The following is a 5,368-nucleotide window of genomic DNA, read 5'->3' on the forward strand; positions in this document are numbered from 1 at the left end:
GGACCAGAGCAACTATGTGCAGATAGTTAAATATGTAAACAACAGACCTGCATCCTTGATCTCTATCAGGATAGGTACAGTCATAACTTTGTCATGAATAGCCAGATCTCTAAATGCCACCACATGCCACCAGCCAATCCTTCCTTGCATAACTAGTGAAGTTAGATCAACTGTAAACATGCCAAACCAAGCCAGGCATGGTGGCACACGCTGTAATCCCAGCAATTGGGAGGCTGAGGCAGGAAGACAATGTGTGTGTGAAGCCAGCCTGGGCTACATAGAGAGTGCAGGGCCACCCTGAACTACATAGGAAGATCTTGTTTCAAAACAAACAAACAACACCAAAATAAACAAGCCAAATCCTCTTTGTGCTGATAGTTATAAACTAATTATTACTGTTTGGAATGGCTCTAAATAGAGAAGGAAGACAAGCCTCAGGCCATGAGGTCCTCCTGATCTTTCAGGTGATTGTCCCGACTTGGCAGAAATGCAGGAAGGGGATTACTGAGACAGATAACAACGCTGCAATGGAAAGCAAGAGCCTCCCCTGCCACGCACCCAGAGGTACCGACCGAAGCATTGCTTCGGGAGGTGGAACCTAGTGCCTCAGACGCATGCACTAGGCAAGCACTTCACCACGCAGCTACCTCAGCCCTTGTTAAGTTTTAATTTTGAGGCAGGACCTTGCTCCATCACCCAGGCTGGCTGTGAAGTTCCTGCCTTGTTTCCTGGGTCGCTGGGACTATAGACATTGGGCACCTTGGCCGTTCAGAGGCATTCCTAATGTTTTCAGGGCCTCTTAGGGAACAACAGGACCAGCACTGGTCTCCTATGAAACTCTGTATTTCTAACGGGAGGTGGGGTGCATGCTTGTCATCCTAGAGCTCTGGGAGGCTGAGGCAGGAGAACTGCAAATTTGGCAGACAGACCATCTGAGGGAGTAACGCTTGTCACTGTGCTCCTACATTCTTGTGTTTGTTACCTGAGTTTCAGGCTGGCGAGGAAGACGGCTGAAAGCCGCCTCCTCCTTAGCATAACTGCATCCCAGATTCTCAGTCCAGCTTCTACCTCTGGTGTCTTGGGTGCGCAGAAGCTACATAGCCCATTGCCTCATGCATGCGTCTGTGCAGACCCCTCCCGCAGACCCACCGTACAAAGGAATTTTTTCCTGCACATTTCTGCAACTGCTAAAGGCCTTTGGTAGGTCACTGAAGTTAGCTTTCTCCTTGAAAAGTAGTTGTAGCCTGGACAGAGAAGTTGCTAAATTAGATGCATAAATCTCTTTCTTTTGTCTGTTTTTGTCTTTTTAGAGAGTACCTGGGAAACGCAGCATAACATCAACCTCCAACGAAGAAAAATTCAACCCTGGACACTCCCCACCCCAGTTATTCTCTTTTAAACACAATCGCTTGAATTTTCACCTCTTCCACCTCAAAATTAAGATGAGGTGCTGCGTTTTCTTTGTGTGTGTGTGTTGGGGGGCTTTTCCACAAAACCCAAAAAATTTTCATCTCTTTTGAAATTTTCTGAAGCACAGTTGCTGGAAAAGAGCAAGCAACGCCAATTGCCACTGCGACCCTGGAGGCAGGCGACCCTTGACTGTGTGGTGACCTGGATCCCCCACGCAGGGACCTGTCCAGCTCTGTGCTCTTACAGAATGACACATCTTCTGTCATGGAATCTCGGGACCACTAGAAGACACTGAGTCTGCAGCACGCAGTGACCAGGTACCGCAAAGCTTGCGGGGCCTGCTTCTAACATAATTCTTGGAGTCCTGCAAGACTGGCTGTTTCAGCACTTAACATAATTCAGCATATTTCATTTCCATCTGTTCAACTCTACAGAGTAGGTTTTATGTTTGCTCTCAGGAAGAAGCAGGAGACTTAGTTCATCGAAAGCTTCTGACATTAAATATCAAGCCCAACCATGAGAATTGTTATTTTGCCGTCCAGACCTTTGCATTCATTGGCCTTCCTTCTTGGAGCAATAATTCTGAATGTAGAAGAAGCCAGAGAGTATCTCCTGTGGCAGATCTTATGGCTGGTTTTCAGACAGGTTTTCCATGTTCTTTCCTTCTCAGGAACAGCTCGCCCCATTGCTGGAGGCCTCAGTGTTCCCTGCGCTCCTGCAAGCGCAGCCAGGGGAAGAGTTGGCAGAATGGCCGTCCTCTCTACCCGGCTGGCCTGCTGAAGGAAAGGCCACGCCCACCAGCTTGAATCATGGCGGCTAGGACACCACCGCGCCGCCGGATGTTGTTAGAGATCTCTAGGGAAATGAGGTTTAACCTTTAGAGCTTTATCCTAGTGCTTTACTGCCCACGGAGCACATATAAAAGTTTATGTTGACTCAACTTTCAATATGCACCCACAAAGTTTACCAAAGATGTGTTTTTGTTTTTGTTTTTGTTTTTTTTTGGTGGTACTGGGGATTGAACTCAGGACCTTGCAATTTCTAGGCAGGCTCTTACGCCACTGAGCTATATCCCTGGCCCCCAAAGATGTTTTTATTTCAAGAAAAATGGAGTTACTTTAAAAAAAAAAAAAAAAAAAGGTACAGATTTTTTAAAAGACATGTTTCAATCTGGGTGTGGTGGAGATGCCTATAATTCCAGCCACTTGGGAGGTTGAGGCAGGGAGGTCACAGATTTATGACCTTACTGACATTTTATTAATCAAAACCACATTTTCCTTTCCTTAGTGGAAGCAGAAGCCAGGCGTGGGAGCACAGACCTGCAACCCCAACTACCCACTGGAGCCACTCACATTCGAGATCAGCCTAGGCGCTTCGGCAAGACCTGTCTTACAATAAAAGTGAAAGGCTGTGGATGTAGCTAAGTGCTAGGGCACCCCTGAATTCAGTCTGTAATACTGGAGAGTGAGAGCGAGCGAGTGAGCAAGACAGAGACAGAGACAGAGAGAGCGAGAGACAGAGAGACAGACAGAGACAGAGAGAGAGAGATACAGAGAGAGACAGAGACAGAGAGACAGAGAAAGTGAGAGAGAGAGAGAGAGAGAGACTAGGCCATCTGGAAGTAAAAAAGAACTTATGAGAGCAGATAGTAAGTAGCAAACTGCTACCACTATTTCCATTTCAAAGATAGACCTACTTTTTGAAGCTGTACACACCCAGTAGAGGAAGTAACTGTCTACAACGTTCACGGTCCATCCCCTCCTGCAGGATAGGTGTCAGCGCTGTGACCTGTGTTCTGAAATGCCCCACAACTGGGGGTAAAGTCTTTGCTGTTGTTGTTTCGAAATCCTTCATCTTACCTGTGAATTCGTGTTCTGTAAGTGAAGTCCGGTAAAGCGAGCGTGGTGGAGTGTGTCCTAATCTCAGAGCTCTGGGAAGCTGAGGCAGAAGGTCGGCGAGTGTGAGCCCATGTGGGCAGTGGAAGACACAGTGAGGCCTGTTTGAAAACGTGCTACACAAACTAGAATCCAGATCGTGTAATTTTGTGATTCTGCTTATGATTTAAATGCTTGTATCTCTGGTCTTGCACAAAATAGAGGTGTGTGCTAAATTTTCTGTTAATAGCTTAAAATCCAGAATGACATTAAACAACAGATAAAAACATTATGACTAAGCAAGAGAAAGGAAGATTTATATTTTAGTTCTCTGAAGAGCCTTTTTTTTTTTCTGCTTTGTTCCCCTGCACTTTGATTTTGCAGTGTTCTGCAAGTACGCATCTGACCCTGCCCACTCCGGAGTCCGGAGCTGCAAGGTGAAAGGGCTCACTGAGGTGCAAGGGTGAGCCCAGGGTGGCAGGACGGGTCATCTCGCAGATCTCTTCCTCAGCAGATGGTGGAGGGGAACACCTGAAGTGTACCCGGGCCCAGGCAGAGCGCCTGGGTTTGCACCCCAGGTGGGGAGGGGTGTGCCCGAGGTTATCCGCCTGGCCTCTCTCCACACCTGGCAGGCAGCACCGTGGGTGGAGTGAAGAGTCTCAGCAAACTCCCTAGGATTCCCCACGAGGCTGCAAACACCAGTTTGTACCGAGCAAATTCCTGGCTGGGGAACTGAGAGAGGTGGCACCCGCTCTCAGGAGCAGCACCCTGGGTGAGCGCAGGGCGAGGCCAGGTCCCAGCCAAGCCAGGCCGGGGCACAGCACACGAGCTTTTCATGTTATGCATCCAGAGATTCCTTTGCTGGAAACCTTTCACCTGACTCGGGACACCCCTCGTACTCTAAGGACTGCACAGCCACCACTCCTGCCGCAAGCTGTGCTCAGAACTCTGACATCTCTTTGCGCTGAAGCAAAGTCCCTCTCTCCACCCTGGTCCCTCCCAGTGGGCAGCACAGGCAGAATGACTGCAGCCCGCGCGGGCCTCCAAGTGGCTCTGTGAGCTCAGTGGCTTCTTTCTCTTGCCAGCAGCCTTGGCCAGGGAGAAGGGATGTTGGCCCGGGCCCAGCCCCTTGGGTGCCCTTGCTGGCCCCGTGGCCTCTCAGGGCAGCTGCAGACAGTGCCCAAATCTGTGCTTTGCCCCAGCGCAGGGTGCCTTCAACCTCCTGTCCCATCCAATTGGGGGCCAGTCAGTCCCCTCCCCCTTGACCCCTCAGCTAGCATTTCATAAAGTTCCTTCGATTCCTGGAATCTTACAGACTGGCAGAGCCTGGGTCTGAGCAGCTCCTGTTTTCACGTCCTTTCCTGAAAACCCTGGTCCTTGGGAAGCTGCCTGCCCTCCTCTGCCTGCCCACTGCATGCTTCTCCTTTGGTGACAGCACCCCTGACCTCAGTGGGGCTGCAGAGAGGACGAGGAGGAGCGTGGGTAGTTATTCAGGGGCTTCCGGGGCTGAGGTGCTGCTCAGAGTGTTCGCCTGCCAAGGCCCTGGGTGCGGTACCCTGTGTGTCCAAAGCAGAACTGTCATTTGTCAAATCAGTTTTGTTCTGCAAAAGATTTGTAGGCAGGACTCTTTGTAGGCAGCTCTTTACATATACATACAATATGCCTAGACACTGGTTCCTAGACAGTGGAATCATATTGCAAAAGAGCATTTATTTACAGAGAGCCAGGAAGTGATTGAATGGTTTAATAATAATCATATTAAATGATTTACTGTTATTAATAAGCATTAAATATTTCATAATTACTATTAAATAGTTAAATTATTATTATTGAGGTAGGGTCTGCCTATGTATAGCCTAGGCTGACCTTGAACTCAAGATCCTCCTGGCTCAGCTTTCTGAGTGCTGGGCTTTCAGCCGTGCGCCACTGCGCCTGGCTGGTAAAATGCTTGGTAATATCTTCTCTCAGACAACTCTTCCAGCTTTCAAACATTAGTGTTCTTTAATTCTCCCCTCTTTTGCAGTACTGGAGGTTGATCCTAGGGCTTCACACTGAGCTAAATCTTAAATCCCCAGTCTTTTAAT

This window comes from Octodon degus, unplaced genomic scaffold, assembly GCF_000260255.1.
Source record: "Octodon degus isolate 3935 unplaced genomic scaffold, OctDeg1.0 scaffold00020, whole genome shotgun sequence".
In the NCBI taxonomy this organism is placed as follows: Eukaryota; Metazoa; Chordata; class Mammalia; order Rodentia; family Octodontidae; genus Octodon; species Octodon degus.